Consider the following 18,449-nt stretch of genomic DNA (forward strand, 5'->3'; position numbering starts at 1 on the left):
TTCTTCTTTCTTTGTTTTCTTTTTATTTATATAGCTATAGAACCTTTTACTACTGGTTTTAATTTCCTTTGCAAGCTCCAACTCTGCTTGGCTTTGGCAGTTCTCACTTTCCTCCTACACTTTTTAGCTTCCAGGAGGTAGCTTTCCTTTCTGATCCATCCCATCTTCCATTCCTTCAATCCATTCTCAACCAAATCAGGAAGGATTCTACCATGAGGTGCTGTTTGGCCAAATGGAAGTGGTTCTCCTCTTGGTCAGGACAATGCCAGTTACCTCCCGAGTCTGCTGGGATTCCTGTTATTCTATACCTACTTATCCTTAAGACAATGGGCCTCTCTGTCAGTTCCCTATGGGTCCATCTTGCAGCAATCAGCACCTTTCATTCTCTAATCAAGGTCCATACTATCTTTACTCCTGCTACACTTGAAGGACTTGTTAGAATTTTCCCACGGCATATTGGGCTGCATTCGTAGGAGCATTGTCAGCAGATTGAGGGAAGTGATTATTCCCCTCTGTTCGGCACTGATGAGGCCACATCTGGAGTATTACATCCAGTTTTGGGGCCCCCACTGCAGAAAGGATGTGGACAAATTGGAGAGAGTCCAGTGGAGGGCAACGAAAATGATTAAGGGGCTGGGGCACATGACTTATGAGGAGAGGCTGAGGGAACTGGGCTTATTTAGTCTGCAGAAGAGAAGAGTAAGGGAGGATTTGATAGCAGCCTTCAACTACCTGAAGCGCGGGTTCCAAAGAGGATGGAGCTCGGCTGTTCTCAGTGGTGGCAGATGACAGAACAAGGAGCAATAATCTCAAGTTGCAGTGGGGGAGGTCTAGGTTGGATATTAGGACAAGGCGGGGCCCAGGATTCCTGGGGGGTTCGACCCCCAACTGTGCTGTGGTCACCTAGGACATTTCGGGGTACTCTCTCTGCACTGGGCACTTTCCTGACCCATTGATCATTACATACAATTTAAAACAAATACAAGTTGTTTGATCAACAATTAATTTTAAAAAAGAATAAGGAAAAATGGGAAATGTTAAAGGAAAACACATCACCCAGCTCCGTGTCAGGGAACATTACAAACAGTGTCTCTGGAACATCAGGGCAGTTCACAGTCTTTTCCTTGTAGGTCCCAGGCCTCCTTCTCAGGCCGTGGCTGTGCTGCAGGGATGCTGTGGGTTGGACACTTCTCTGGTGGTGGCCACACACCTCCAGGCTTTGGGTGGTGGGACCCTTCTTCCCAGCGTCAGCCCCCCATTGGGTTAAGATCCCCCTTCCAGTCTGGAAGGACCCTTGGCTGGGGGTGTCTTTCTGTGCTGGGCCCTTTGCCCAGGGTCCCCCCTAGGCCGGCCCCAGTTGCTCACCACACCTGGCTCTGTGGCTGCAGCTCTGCTCCCAGCACAGGATCTGCTCTCCCTGGGCTGCTTCTGTGACTCTGCTCCCAACTCTAACCTGCTTCCTGGGCTGCTTTTCTGGCCCCTCTGGATCTGGCACAGCTCTGCTCCCCAGCTCAGCTTGGGCCCCTGTTTTCTCCTTAGCTCAGCCCACTTTGTCTGACCCAGGCAATTCCAGCTCACATGGAGGACGGGACCCCCCTGGCCTCCTGACTCCCTGATTAGCCTGCCCGCCCTGTCATTCAGGCTGACCTGGAGCATTGGCCTCTCCCCGTTGTTCATGGGGACTGACAGTCTCAGGGTCCTGATTTCCCATCAACCCTTCCCCTTTTAGTACTGGGAGCGAGCCAACCAAAACACCCCCACTGAATGTTAGTAAGGGGGCAATAGTCCCCTTACACAAATAAACATGTTCACTAACTGTACTCAACATGCCAGGCATAGCACTGCTGTTTCCTCTGGGTTTTGGTGGTGTCTGATATGCAATGAGACAGTGTGTGCCACTTGGGCTCACAAACTATTTAATGGTTATACTACCCAGCTTGTATGCACTACAACCACTCTTACTCATGTTGAGTGGTACTTATGAGTGTGAGTACTACTTGATGTGAGTAAGGGTGACAGATTGGAAAAAAAATGTCTAGCTCGTGTTCCTACTATGTCTTTCTTTTATTACATTGCATTGTTTCCCAGGTTTCTAATAAACATGTGAACTGAAGAAGGGTCCAATACTGCGGTTCCTACAAACACAAAACTCATAATGACCGCAGGACTGGGTTTAAGTGGGTGTTTGTGCACAGAGAAGAGTTGAGGCAGGACTGTTGTTGAAAAGATCTCCCCATTAACATCTTTAAGAAGATACCTTTTTACCGGTCTTCAATGTTCATGGACTTTCTTCTAAAACATTACAGTACTTTAAACAATACTTTTCTCAGTATAAACTAGTTGCTATAATTTCCTTTTGAACCCTAGAATTTACATGGCTATAGAATGTATTATATAAACAAGAATTAGCCTTGATATAAAGGCCTCCAGAAAAATAATGCGTTATAAGCACCTAGTTCAGCAACAAAAGAACAATCCTTCAGTCAGCAAACATCACTCCTGAGGTTTTAGAGTGTAACAGTAACAATAACAATAACAAAAATTGCTTCATCTGTCTAGGAAATGAACAGAAAACCTCCAGCTCGGGTTACAACTAGTCCTGAAACAACTGAGTGCACAGTTCTGCATCCTTGAAGTCCCTTTCTAACTATCAGTTGGTTGCTTGTGTAATCTCCTAGACATCTTCTGAAGACCTGAATCTTAAGGACTGGTTTGAATGCTCACTGAAATCCGCAATTGGATAGGGCCCTAAATTTCCAGCTCTGACTCATATGCCTTTATTAAGTCTAAACTGGAAGCTAGCAGGGCTTCCTGACCATGTGACATGTATAAACGATTCAGTTGAACTCTCCTTAAACATTTTGATATGACAATAATTAACTAAAAGCTTCTTAATATGTATTCCTTTAAAAACACTTTACTTTCCATTCTCTTGCATTATTTAATTCGGTAAAGCATTTTGCAATGCAGTATTACAAAAAATACAAAATAAAGTTTAACTGTATAGCATTAATATATCATAAAAATGGTCTATTATAATTTTAAATACAGGAAAATAAAGGCATTGCATTTTAAAGACTGTAGTTAGAAATAAACATAAAATATGGATTAGTGTAATTTGATCTAGTTTTTGGCTTCCATTCACCTATAGTCACTCTTCGCTTAACGTTGTAGTTATGTTCCTGAAAAATGCAATTGTGATGGATTGGATCACAGAAACCCCCTTGGGAACTGCCAACTGATGTGCCAAGACTACTTCTGCCCCTGCTTTCCTGCCCTGACAGCTTGGGACTTAAGTGCCTTGCCCGGTTTGAGCCAGACCCGCTAGCTTGTTGCAAACCCAGACCCAGGTCTAACCATGTCCCCTAACAGCTGTAGGCTTAATTGAAAGCAGCTTAAGAAGTGTTCCTATCTTTAACACTCAGATGCTCAACTCCCAATGGGGTCCAAACCCCAAATAAATCAGTTTTCCCCTATATAAAGCTTATACAGGGCAAACTCATAAATTGTTTGCCCTCTATAACACTGTCCCCCCCCCCAGGTATTAATACATACTCTGGGTTAATTAATAAGTAAAAAGTGATTTTATTAAATACAGAAAGTAGGATTTAACTGGTTCCAAGTAATAGCAGACAGAACAAAGTGAATTATGAAGCAAAATAAAATAGAACAAGCAAATCTATGTCTAATACAGTAAGAAAACGGAATACAGATAAAACCTCACCCTCAGAGGAGTTCCTGTAAGCTTCCTTTTACAGACTAGTCTCCTTCTAGTCTGGGTCCAGCAATCATTCACACCCCCTGTAGTTACTGTTCTATGTTCCAGTTTCTTTCAGGTATCCTTGGGTTGGAGAGTCTAGCTCTTGAGCCAGCTGAAGACAAAATGGAGGGGTCTCCCAGGGGTTTAAATAGACTTTCTCTTGTGGGTGGATACCCCTCCCTGTGTAGAATTCCAGCTACAAGATGGAGTTTTGGAGTCACATGGGCAAGTCACACATCCATGCATGACTCAGAACTTGCAGGTAGCAGACATGGTTTACATGCTAGCTTGAACATCCTCATGTAGACTTCTTATGTGGATTGGAGACTTCCAAGATCCATTGTCCATTAAGTGTTTCTTGATTGGGCACTTAATTTGCACATTCCTTTCTCAAGAAGCTGACCAAATGCTTTACTAAGGCTACTTAAAAATCAAGGAAGTACACAGCCAATATTCATAACTTCAAATACAAAAATGATACATGCTTACAAATAGGATGAATAGGTTCAGTAGATCATAACCTGTAGCATAAAACATATTCCAGTAATGTCATATATACATTCATAAGCATATTTCCATAAAGCCTTATGGGGTGCACCGTCACGGCAACTTTAAGTGAAATGATGTTAAATGAATCCAATTTCCCATAAGAATTAATGTAAATAGGGGGGTTATGTTCCAGGGAAATTTTTTTCACCATTCAAAAAACTATATTATATATATATATATACACACAGTATAATTTTTAAACAAACAATTGAATACTGTACACAGCGATGATGATTGTGAAGCTTGGTTGAGGTGGTGAAGTCAGAGGGTGGGATATTTCTCAGGGAATGCCTTACTGGCTAAATGATGAACTAGCATTCGGCCGAGCCCTGAAGAGTTAACATGTTGTTGTTAATGTAGCCTCACACTCTACAAGGGAGCACGAATGGAGGGAGGGGCGACAGCATGGCAGACAGAGACAGAGATACACACCCCAAGTGTGTGTGTGAGAGAGAGATGCGCATTGCCCCTTTAAGCACGCTGACCTCACTCTAAGTACACCACCTTTTTAATTAGATTAGGAAGTTGAGACAGCAGCTGCGGCCAGCAAGCTCTCTATGTCCTGAGCCCTGTCATGTCCCCACCCTGCTCTATATGGAGAAGGGGTAAGTGGGGAGCAGGAGCAGGGGGGAGGGGGACACTCTGCCATTAGCACCCCTTCTCCGCCCCCCGCACAGCAAGCAGGAGACTCGGGGAGCAGCTCCAAGGCAGAGGGCAGGAGCACCACATGGCAGTGGGGGGAGGGACAGCTGAACGGCAGGCAATTGATAGCCTGCCGGGCGGCTGCCGCACAGGGAACTTAGGGGAGCAGGGAGCTGATGGGGGACTGCCAGCCCACCCTGGTTCCAAGCCCCCACCAGCTGGCTCCAACAGGATGCTCTTCCTGCAAGCAGTGGACAAAGCAGGCGGCTGCCAAACAACGTTATAAGGGAGCACTGCACAACTTTAAACGAGCATGTTCCCTAATTGATCAGCAACGTAACAACGAAACAACGTTAACAGGGATGACTTTAAGTGAGGAGTTACTGTAGATGGGACCAGAGTGCCTATTTGGTTCTGTGTAAATGTCTGAGCCTCACATGCACTGTAAGTATTTAATATTTAACTGAGTTAATAAATGAATTTAAATATTTTCATATTCATGATCAATTCCTCTCCATAAACACAATACAGAATTGATATAACAAACAAGTATTGCAGTGTTTGTGTTCTGCCTAGAGATGGTTGGTCAGTACAGTTGACTTTGTTCTGTTTTTGCTATCTTGACTTTGTAATTTGATTGTGTGGCTTATGACAGTGAAATACTAGGCACGGGCAGGCATTTGGTGCTAGTATGTTGACGCCGAGATGAGAAAATATTGTAACCTCTTTACTACTGTGGGATGCAGGAGGGAGAGGTGTTTAATCTGTTTATAGAACACAGAAGATGAGATGTCAGTTTGGTGATTCATAAAAGGGATGGTATAGTAGAGAAAGTTTTGTGACCAAGCAGACGGCTTTTAGTAAGGGAGAATGTTATTTATCCTTTACTGTCATAGAATCATAGCCAGGTAGGGCTGGAAGGGACTTCATGAGGTCATCTAGTCCATCCCCCTGTGTTAAGGTAGGATTAAGTATACCCCTAGACCATACCTGACAGCTATTTGTCTAACCTGTTCTTAAAAACCTCCAGTGATGGGGATTCCACAGCCTCCCTAGGTAACCTGATCCAATGCTTAACTATTCTTACAGTTAGGACGTTTTTCCTAATAGCTACCCTAAACCTCCCTTGCTGCAAAGTAATCATCTTAGCTTGCAACAAGGGAGATTTAGGTGAGGTACTAGGAAAATCTTTCCAGCTATAAGGACAGAGAAGCTCTGGAACAGGTTGCCTAGGGAGGTTGTGGAATGCTCATCTTTGGAGGGTTCTAATAACAGCTATGTTGAGTAGTATGTAGGTAGTATGTTGAGTATGGGAAGTTACAATGGGAGCATGTGGATGTTGGAAATGTAATAAAAAGTCTGATATGGTGGCTGTACAATTGTCTCCAGAATATATAAACATTATAAGCTCCACAGGAATCCCTTATACAGTTATGAGCTCTGTAGTCGTACCTGTATGAGCGCAGTCGCAAGCCCCTATGGGAGCTGCAAGCTCTAGGAGTACCTGCAGTAATGGGAATCCTCCACAGGCCTGAGGAATCTGAAAGCTCCACAGGAGTCTCTGCAGTAGTCACCAGCACCAAAGGAGACCTTACAATGGAGTACTTGCAAGTCCTACAAGTCTTTCTGTGACAGTTATAACCTCTGCAACATACTCTGCACTAGCTATGTTTATTAACTATTTCTTTAGTGCCAACAATGTGCGTGCAATGTGCTTATAACGGTTGCGTGAGTCCTTTCAGGGAACTCCATAGAAATTCCTCTGATCATTATTAAAGCTTCTTGGAGCTTTCAGCTGCAGACATCTTAACCCCATTATACACAGACAGCTTGAATGTGTACTTTAAAAAGCCTTCAGCCTGTGACACTTGTAACTTTGGGGGGGAGGGGGGCAAAGCACATAGGGACAATGATCTTAGCAATTCTGTAAGGTCTCAAGTCTGGGCTCAGACCAACAGAGTCTCTCTCCATATTCATTTAGGTAAATACAAAATGTGAAGTAAATAACAATACCTCACCTAATCTGCTGTGCCAATTTGTCCCATATTTTAAAAGAAAACTCTGCCCATTTTGCTTTGCTTGGTAATCTGAAAATGCAGAAAATCAAAAAACCTCTCAACACAAAGATATTGTGAACTCTTTGTGAAAAATAAAGTGCCTGATATTCAGAGGTGCTGAGTACCCACAGTTCCCATGGCCTTCAGTTGAAATGGGGGTGCTCAGAACTCCTGAAAGTGAGACCCACCCTTTTAATTATTGTTGGCAGTGTAGTAGAAAGAGAGCCTGAAATCTAAGCCCGTGTAGTAGAGGCCTGGTGTGGGGCCTGAGCTGAAGTAGTGGGGAAGCCTTGCTGATATAAAGCAAAGTTAGGAAAAGTCAGAAAACGTCAGGCTCTGCCTGCTTGCAAGTTCACACAACCTGACCCGAACAGGGCTGATATCGCAGAAACACACACTCCTAAGAAGTGCTAGGCACAGAGTACTCACACAAACACACTCCAGAAGAGTGGTACCAGAACATCTCAATATCAAGGATGGTACAAAAATTTCCCCCCAAAATAACAGGAACACACTGACTCCTCCTAAAAATAAGGTCAGTAGGACAGTGTGATGAATAGAAAAGTATAAAGTGATAGGTGGTAATCAGCTATGTCAGAGGGTGTCAACTAACCATGTCAGAGGGCAATACATAACCTATTTATATTGATATATACAATGGAGCCTCAAAGGGAGTGTCTTTGGCCAGCCTAGAGGGAAGTGGAAAGTCCCGCCACTGACTAAGCTGCATCCATTGTCACTGGCATACATGTCTTAGTGTCCTCATAGAGTCTGTGGGATACTAGTACTGTGCTTCGTCAACAATAAATCTGGCCTAGTGCCTTCATACCTTAACAGATCTTGTGGTCATTGGGCGGTCCGCTCAAGGTCTGCTGTTCCAACTGTCTGCGCAGAGCTGGGACAGCACACAGGGAGAACACACATACACAGCCAAACATCTAACCAAAGGTAGTATATTCAAAAATATGTTGATTTTATTCAAAGTTAACAAAAATAACTGCCATGTATGCAAAGTTTCCATCTATGAAAGAAAAAGTTCCTATCTAAAGAAGAGACTGCCTGAATCAAAGGTATGGCAAATACATTGTGATACTGCCTCAGCACGCTATACTAATGAAACAAAGGCTGTTTGCTTTGAATACAATTATTTACAGTTCTTTTGTAGTCAGTATCACTGTACAGTTTTCATTCCTTAAACTGTTCTTTTGTCAGCTTATGAACACTCGAGGTATAGTACTGTATTCAGGGGGAAAGATTTATGGGGGGTGGGGAGAAGCGTGAACAAGTGCTTATCCTTTAAAAAAGCTTTGCCCACCAGGAGTAGCCCCAGCCATTCAGTCAGCCATGGCAGAAAATATTTTTGGCACACCTCATCTCGTTCCAAGTGGCCACGCAAAAAAACCAGACCAACCAAGTGAACAAACAAAACAACAGCAGCACAGCAGTATAGCACCCTCTGGAGAAGGAACCCAGGGTTACCATGCTGCTGGCCCACTCCCAGAACTGGCCCTGCTACCCACAATCCCAGAATAGCCAGATGTTTGTCTAAATGTGATCTACAGTGTTAAGATTTAAATTGGCATTGTTGGGCTTCAGAGTTAACAATCCTACTGAGATGCATGAAGTCATTCACACTTCTCTTAAGACCAAATTCTGTCCTTCCCCCTCCATAAAACCTATGCTTAGAATAGAGAGGTAAAATCTAAAAGAGGTTGAGAGAAAAAGAAACCTAATTTCCTACCATGCTGGTAGCTTATCACAGAATGGTTCCTCCACTGCTGCTGGTACAGCCAGCACTACCATCTGGGCTCCCCTTCCCCACTCTCACCATGTAGAATGGTCAATGGTTAGCCCTGAGCCCGGCAAATATCTCAAGATCTGCTAGAGGCACAGGCCCAATGGCGTGGAGAGCCCCACTGCTTTCCCTCCAGTTTCCTGTTAATACAGCTCCACTGCCTCAGACTTCATTAGTCATTCAATAGACTTCCTGCTGATTGTCAGGGTGATGTTGCACCCCAGCCCCCCCAGTTTTCTCTTCTGCTCTTCCTCTTCTAAGCACTGCAAGTTCTGGGGCAGGGAAAGACTGTGCTGCTGAACACACCCCATTGTGGGAAGGGGTGAATTTGCATCCTTGGGGAACAATCAATCCCTTTTGTCTTTGTTAATTATAGCCCATATTTTCAATCACTCATAACCAGTACGTCAGCCAAAATCATCCCACAGTCCCAGTCCACACTCAGCCCAAACAGTAATCCACACCTTTAAAGTGGACTCTCCCTCCATTCAGGACCGCCCCCCGATCTGGGAAATACAATAACATTTAGGAACATTAATATAGTAAATAAAATATTCTAACTAAAAAACATCTTTCATTTCCTTTTCTTTTTCGCCTTCCATTTTATTCTCTTCTCTTTTTCTCTCTCCTTCTATCTCTAAATTTATTTCCCCCATATTTCTCCATAACAATCTGTTTGGCATCTTTTCAGACCATTGTTTCTCTCTATCTCTGTCATTAGATCTCTGTTTTTGCACTACACTTCTCCCTGTTCCATTCCCATCTCTTTCTTTCCTCAGTCTCTTTTGAACTTTCTCTACAGTCTTCTGCCATCTTTGCACCTCCTGTAGTACTACCCTTATCCCTAACCCCTCTCTGGCTATCCATCCTTCCCCACCCAAAAGTATGCCTCCTTTCATCCTTCACCTTCCTTAAATCCCTTTATTCTTCAACCTGACCCCACCTTCAAATCATCCAGTCTTCCTCCTTGTCTCCCTTTAGTCTCTCGCCTGAAGTCATTCTATCTTCCCTGTTTTCTTCCCTGAATTTGTTTACCTCCCTATCCAGAATGCCTTTGTATGTTTCCCTAAAACTATCTATACCTTCTCCACAAACCCCACTACATTCTTTGTGTCTTCTGTTGCCTTTCCCCACCTACTGTGTACCGGTGGAGCCTTCTGATGGCTGCTGTGTGGACTCTTGGAGCTCAGACTTCTCTGTACAGGCCCTCTCTGAAATATGAAAGTTAATAGGAGTTGGGCTCCTGACTCCCATTTATGGCTTTGAAAATCTCCTCAGTATTTACAGAGGGTCTAATTAGCTGCAAGTCTCTCACCCAGCCATGCTCACCCTTGCAGAAATGGAGGTTATCAGCAGGCCGGGTCAGGAACAGTCATTGCTATGGGGAGCTTGGGATAAGAGGCATCAGGTCTAGGCCCTGAGGAATGTAGCACATAGACATTGCTGGGAAGGCAGTTCCAAAAAAATGTGCTTGCTCAAGTTGAAACTGTTACTAACTTTCTCAGAAAATTACCTTCTGGTCTGATGTTCCTTGTATGTGCTCTCAACCTATTAGTGTTAGGAAAGTTTAATAAAATTATCCATTCTACCATTGTTTTGTTCTGAAGTTATCTGCATGTGGAAAAAAGTGTTGTTCAACTAAGGAATTTTTTCTGAAGTTTTTATGCTCGGAAAAGTTACAAATAGCTTTGTTTGAAAAGATATTAACAGCTTTTATGCTCAGAGCCAAAGAAAGATGGGATCGTTATTTCATCTCATCACTCAGTGTAAAAACAATGCCTCTTCGAAAACCCGAGTGGCTCTTATACAACAAGGGATTCTTGTCATAATAGAGAAGGCAGCATGCATTATTGCCCATTTAGGGTAATAAACAGATCCCTTAGTCTAATATATCTTTGCCTTATTTTGAAAATGGATTCTTTTGGGCACCTCTGCTATTTTCCAGATTTCCCAGCATGACCCATAATTTTTCTGTACCCAAGAGACAACCCTAATCTAGCTCATATAAGAAAAGATATGACATTGATTATCTGATGAATAAGCACACTCTCCTCTCCAGAATATGATGCTCCCTTGACTTAATTTCAGTGTCTCTATTGTATTTCCTCAGCTAAAAGCTCCGCCAGTCAAGCCAGGTAAATGGATTTGTGAAGGGCATTTAATTAATAATATTGTCAAGAAGGTTGATTCATCTGGTGTATCACAACAAGCTTAATGTGGAAGATATTTCTTAAACTATGCATGCTGTTGTATCAATTGATGGATCAGGAGAACAAATAACAAGTGGCATGCAGAGCTTAGAATACAAAGTGCCACTTGTGACAGATGTGTGGACTATCAGCTACTGATTTGCCTGGCTTTGTTTACAGTAGATTTGATTAGTTTGTACTTGGTATTTCGCATCAATATTTGATTTGTTAAAAGATTTGAGGTAATTCTTCTAATAAACCAGAGACTGAAAGTAAAAGGAATGTCTGAGAAAATAGACGTCTTTAAAGCCACTACATCTTTCCAACTCTTGGTTAAGCCACCATCATGGGGGCTCTCAAACATCTTCTCTGCCATTGACCTACAGCCTGAAGGGTCTGTTAAAAAATGCAAATCAGGGGTAAATCACCCTGTTCTCTTTAGCAGACATGGCAGCTCAAGCTGGTACCTTAAGGCTTGTCTACACGTGCAGCACTGCAGTGGGACCGCTGCACCGTGCAGCTGTGCCGCTGTAGCGCTTAATGAAGACATTAGTATGCAGACAGGAGTTTCTCCCCTCAGTGTAGGCACTCCATCTCCCTGCGGGGCGGTAGCTGTGGTGACAGCAGAAGCCCTCTTGTCGACAAAGCGCTGTCTATGCTGGGGGTTAGGTCAGTATAATTATGTTGCTCGTGAATTTTCACACCCCTGAGTGACACAGTTATACCGGCATAAGTCTGTAGTGTAGTTTGGGAACTGTGGTGATATTACTGAGGCTTAGCCATGGGGTTTAGGAAAATGTGTCTGTGAGCTATGTAATCTTTCTTTTCTCTTACAAACTCATGAAAAATGGTGGATTAACTGCTCTGGAAACTGAAGGCACAGAACAGGTACAGAAAAACAGAGACAGTCCAAGTTTCCTTACTCTGTTTACCAGTATAACTCCAGCCTGAAATCTGTGGCAGCTGCAGCTGAATTAAAATTCTAGGTTTTTATTGAATTAAACCTGAAAATGAACAATCTACTCAGTACAACATTTCTTGTGCTATATATTTTGATATTAAATTCAGGTTGGCTTTTTTTCCCTGCTGCTCCACAAAGTTCATTTTTTTAATGTGCCACAGATTTTTGTATTCAGAGCACATAGCTACATTGTAGAAATTATCATGGGGAGAAGCTGGAGCTATTACTATCATAAGAGCATTTAGTACCCAGAAAGATATAGGAGGTAGTTTGGGTTTTTGATACCCAGGAACTAGTTGAGGCTTTGGGCAGGTATGATGCATTTTTCCCTGCCCCTTTGGGCAAATCCTTTAGGCTCAGATCCTCAAAGGTATTTGGATGCCTACAGTTCCCTGATCTATAAAATTGCAGTGTTGCCAGTTATAGTGCTTTTATTGTGAATCTCATGATACTTGGTGCCCCAGCTGCTAGATTCAATTGATTATATGAGAATCTTAGCTTTCATTTTTTTTTAAAAGCGAGTACTTAGCTTTCATGGTTATGGAGAAAAACTTGAAAATTTTATCTCTAAGGGCTCAGAAATCAAAAGGGAAATAAAAAGAACCTAATTTTTATTCTTTAAAAAAATTCCATGCTTTTTAAGCCAAACTCAGTATTTTCTGGGGCTTGACTCATGATTATGATACATTTGGGTTGGCAATATTGAAGCTGGGATTAATTTTTTACCTGCCTCACAGCTTTGCAGTGGGGGTTAATTCATTCATGTTAATAAAGCACTTTTAGATTCTATAGTGGAAGTTAATATGCAAGTGCAAAATTAAATAATCCCTCTCCTTGCTATTGCCTTAATATGTTGATGATTATTATGCATTTCTAGCTCTATAACATCAATTGTAAAAAATCAAAATGGCTATTTACTATGAAGATTTTTTCTTTGTTAGAGGGAGATGCTTTTAAATTAGTTAAAAATATACAGTGGTTAATATGGGAGAATTACAGGGATCTGTTCTGGATCCTTCTCTTCCCCTTTTCCATCTGTACTCTTCCCCTGGTAACACAATCCATCACAGGCTTTAGCTGTTAACTTTATGCCCTGGCTTCCTAATCCCTGTTTCCACACCAGGCCTCTCTTCCTCAGCCGAGTCTGGGATCTCCCGCTGTGTTTCTGACATTTCTTCTGGCTGGTTGTCCACCAGCTCAAACTCAGTGGTCCTGACTCTGATCTCCCTTCTATAAATGTAAGTCAGCAGTAATTACAGCAACGTCAGTGAAGTTTCACCAGTTTTAAATCAGTATATGTGAGCTCAGGAAAAGGCATTTTGCCAGCTACCCCAAGCAGCTTTGCCAACGTGTCTCGGACTAAACCTCCATCTGAGCAGTGACTCCCAGTTGCACTGAATTGTACCTGTTTGGAATAAATGGAAAGTAGGACAGGAATACAAGAGCAGTTAGCACTTGGAACCCAAGTCAAAATTTGAACTTCGATCTCCAAAAATGAAAAGCTAGTACTTAAAACACTGAAGTGATCCCCTGGTCCCTCTTCCCTTCATCTTTCCACTGGGGTTGGGGCCGGGACCTGGCAGGGCTCTGCCCTCTGACAGCGAGATACGGGGTTGGAGGTCAGGTGCACTAACCACTAGGACACCTGACACTCTGAGGCCCCATCACACCTTTCTGGAGATCTAATACGCTTTAAAATTATCAATATGTTGTTCAATATATGCTGATAAAACACTGATCACCAAAATAAATAGCTTTCATTACTCAAGTACAAAATATCCTATCTCAGAAAGGTCAAACTTTTCCCTTCTTATACCAAATGTAAATTTGTGTTCTTACCCATTTAAGGACATTAAGTTTACACATCACTCAATGATTCCACCCACCCCGTCCCCCGGTCAACTTTCAAGGAATAAAAATTAATTGTTTTTCTTCAACATGTGATCCAAATGATGAAATGAAAGCACACTCTTATGCAAAAAAGACAAAGGGAATATGATACTCCAGTACACACCTTCTAAATTAATCAAACAGATGCAAAACAGAAGTCTGGGGACAGCTTTCCTCATTGGTTCTATGTCTATGTTTTGGGATTGTAAAAATAATTCCTTTTTTTTCCCTTTGTTTTAATAGTCAGATACATGTCTGCTGAAGGGACGAGGAAGAACATCAGCGCAAATATAAACAAGAAGTCATCAGCAAGCCTTTCATCCCAGTGGGATTGTGCCCCCTCTATTGTCACAGCACAAAATGGCACACCAAAGCAACTACAAAGAATCAGTTCACACTTGTGTTTTTGCCCAAATTTAATATGGAAAGAATAGTTAAAAAAAAAAGAAGTGTAAACTTTATATTAAAATCTGTTCTGTTCCCACAGCACAGGAAAAGGCTATTACCAATCACTCACTTTGGAAATCTTGACCTGAAACGCTTTTTTTCTGCACCAGTTGTTCCTGTGATTGTAGAGGAAAAAAGATTAAAAGGGGAAAAAATCATAAAGAAATATGGCATTCTCATTATACAATAAACTAATGATCAAACTAAAAGAGTATGTAGATCCGGAATACATAGACATGCATCTCAGTTGACTCCAGAGGAATATTTCCAGAGCAAAACTCCCTTTTCACATTAAACTGATTATTAGCTTAATACCATCAGAGCAACATTGTGCCTGGTGCTTCCTGGGTATGCAGTGGTGGGAAAGGGCAGAAAAAGCCTCCCCACCTTATGGCAGGGGACAGGCAAAATCACAACCTTGTATGCCTGGACCACAAAGACTTTGTGAAACCAGAGTGCACATCAGTACTAGCTGTACAAAGAGTAGGGGTTAGGAGAGGAGCAATGATCCTGAACTGTTCCTCATCAGCCAGAAAAACTGACACATTTTAAATCAACATTTAACCGACTAGAGGGGATGCCATTTTAGATTTGTTTTTGGTGAGTAGTGAGGACCTCATAGAAGAAATGGTTGTAGGGGATAATCTTGGTTCAAGTGATCATGAGCTAATTCAGTTCAAACTGAATGGAAGGATAAACAAAAATAAATCTGTGACTAGGGTTTTTGATTTCAAAAGGGCTGACTTTCAAAAATGAAGGAAATTAGTTAGGGAAGTGGATTGGACTGAAAAATTTATCAATCTAAAGGCAGAGGAGGCCTGGGATTACTTTAAGTGAAAACTGCAGAAGCTATCGGAAGCCTGCATCCCAAGAAAGGGGAAAAAATTCATAGGCAGGAGATGTAGACCAAGCTGGATGAGCAAGCATCTCAGAGAGGTGATTAAGAAAAAGCAGAAAGCTTACAAGGAGTGGAAGATGGGAGGGATCAGCAAGGAAAGCTACTTTATTGAGGTCAGAACATGTAGGGATAAAGTGAGAAAGGCCAACAGCCATGTAGAGTTGGACCTTGCAAAGGGAATTAAAACCAATAGTAAAAGGTTCTATAGCCATATAAATAAGAATAAAACAAAGAAAGAAGAAGTGGGACGGCTAAACACTGAGGATGGAGTGGAGATAAAGGATAATCTAGGCATGGCCCAATATCTAAACAAATACTTTGCCTCAGTCTTTAATAAGGCTAATGAGGATCTAAGGGATAATGGTAGCATAACAAATGAGAATGAGGATATAGAGGTAGATATTACCACATCCGAGGTAGAAGCCAAACTCGAACAGCTTAATGGGACTAAATCAGGGGGCCCAGATAATCTTCATCCAAGAATATTAAAGGAATTGGCACATGAAATTGCAAGCCCATTAGCAAGAATTTTTAATGAATCTGTAATGTGTACCGTATGATTGGAGAATTGCTAACATAGTTCCTATTTTTAAGAAAGGAAAAAAAAGTGATCCGGGTAACTACAGGCCTGTTAGTTTAACATCTGTACTATGCAAGGTCTTGAAAAATTTTGAAGGAAAAAGTAGTTAAGGACATTGAAGTCAGTGGTAAATGGGACAAAATACAACATGGTTTTACAAAAGGTAGATCGTGCCAAACCAACCTGATCTCCTTCTTTGAGAAAGTAACAGATTTTTTAGACAAAGGAAATGCAGTGGATCTAATTTGCCTAGATTTCAGTAAGGCATTTGATACTGGGGAATTATTAGTTAAATTGGAAAAGATGGGGATCAATATGAAAATTGAAAGGTGGATAAGGAATTGGTTAACAGGGAGACTACAGCGGGTCATACTGAAAGGTGAACTGTCAGGCTGGAGGGAGGAGTGGAGTTCCTCAGGGATCGGTTTTGGGACCAATCTTATTTAATCTTTTTATTACTGACCTCGGCACAAAACGTGGAAGTGTGCTAATAAAGTTTGCGATGATACAAAGCTGGGAGGTATTGCCAATTTAGAGAGAGACTGGGATATCATACAGGAAGATCTGGATGACCTTGTAAACTGGAGTAATAGTAATAGGATGAAATTTAATAGTAAGAAGTGTAATGTCATGCATTTAGGGATTAATAACAAGAAATTTAGATATAAGCTGGGGACACATCAATTAGAAGTAACAGAGGAGGAGAAGGACCTCGGAGTATTGGTTGATCACAGGATGACTATGAGCTGCCAATGTGATATGGCCGTGAAAAAAGCTTGGGATGCATTAGGCGAGGTATTTCCAGGAGAGATAAGGAGATTTTAGTACCATTATACAAGGCACTGGTGAGACCTCACCTGGAATACTGTGTGCAGTTCTGGTCTCCCATGTTTAAGAAGGATGAATTCAAACTGGAACAGGTACAGAGAAGGGCTACTAGGATGATCTGAGGAATGGAAAACCTGTCTTATGAAAGGAGACTCAAGGAGCTTGGCTTGTTTAGCCTAACCAAAAGAAGGTTGAGCGGAGATATGATTGCTCTCTATAAATATATCAGAGGGATAAATACCGGAGAGGGAGAAGAATTATTTAAGCTCAGTACCAATGTGGACACAAGAACAAATGGATATAAACTGGCCATTGGGAAGTTTAGTCTTGAAATTAGATGAAGGTTTCTAACCATCAGAGGAGTGAAGTTTTGGAATAGCCTTCCAAGGGAAGCAGTGGGGGCAAAAGACCTATCTGGCTTTAAAATTAAACTTGATAAGTTTATGGAGGAGATGGTATGATGGGATAATATGATTTTGGCAATTAATTGATCTTGAAATATTCATGGTAAATAGGCCCAATGGCCTGTGATGGGATGTTAGATGGGGTGGGATCTGTTACTACAGAGAATTCTTTTCTGGGTATCCGGCTGGTGAATCTTGCCCATATGCTCAGGGTTCAGCTGATCGCCATATTTGGGGTCAGGAAGGAATTTTCCTCCAGGGCAGATTGGAAGAGGCCCCGGAGGTTTTTCGACTTCCTCTGTAGCATGGGGCACGGGTCACTTGCTGGAGGATTCTTTGCTCTTTGAAGTCTTTAAACCATGATTTGAGGACTTCAATAACTCAGACATCGGTGAGAAGTTTATTGCAGGAGTGGGTGGGTGAGATTCTGTAGCCTGCGTTGTGTAGGAGGTCAGACTAGATGATCATAATGGTCTCTTCTGACCTTAATATCTATGAATCTATGAACATAAGCTCTAGGAAGTATGTGGGGAGTGTAGGAAGCCGGGGTGGCCTCCCTCCGAACCAGAGGGTAAAGAGCCACTCTCTCAACCTGAGTGGGTGGGGCCAGCGTGTTGCAGACGGATCCCTGCTAACCCAGTGGTGGGATCCTCTCCTCCCACCAGTGACAGGGCCCTGGGCTGGAACGCAGTAGAATCGGGTGGGCCTGCGTTCCCCTATCCCAGGCACCCCGCCTCAGGTGGCACAACCCCGATAAAGAGCTCTGACTCTTTCCGCGGTCCCTTCCCTGAGGGGTGTGTCACAGACTCTTGCTGGTGCTCCCCTGCCCGAGGGGCGTGTCACAGACTCTTGACGGCGCTCTCCTGCTGGAGGGGCGCATCACAGACTCTTCCTCCCCTGCCCGAGGGGTGAGCCACTGACTCTTGCCGGTGGTCTCCGCTTGACGGGTGTGTCACGGACTCTGGGCAGTACTCCTGTGTTGTGCCAATTACGATGGCACACCTCCCTCCGCTAATTCCCCGACAACAGAGAGGTGTGACCAAGGCCTTTCGGCAAGGCAGTAGCTCCCTCCCCCCCCCCCAAGCAGCTTGGTGGACCAACTAAGACCTTGCTATAGAGAGGTTATAAAGAAGGTCAGACTAGATGATCACAGTGGTTCCTTTTGGCCATGGAATCTATGAACTGACCCTGCACAAGATGGTGGGAGCTCATGCTGCACTTGTTAGAAGGGAGTCACAGTGGCCACACCCTGATGAACTGTGAGTGCCTAAGGGATAATGAGCCTGATTCTCAGGTGCAATAAAGTTCTTTTACACTTCTCTGGCAGCAAAAGGGTATAGCTGAGAGTGGGCTGATATACTGATGTGTGCAGCTGGCTGCCCTGGCTGGCACGCAGCTGGCATACGAGCTCTGCATGGCCCCTGCTTCCTGACCCAACAGAGAAAATGT

This window comes from Lepidochelys olivacea, assembly GCF_965140295.1.
Source record: "Lepidochelys olivacea isolate rLepOli2 genome assembly, chromosome: 2".
NCBI lineage: Eukaryota > Metazoa > Chordata > Testudines > Cheloniidae > Lepidochelys > Lepidochelys olivacea.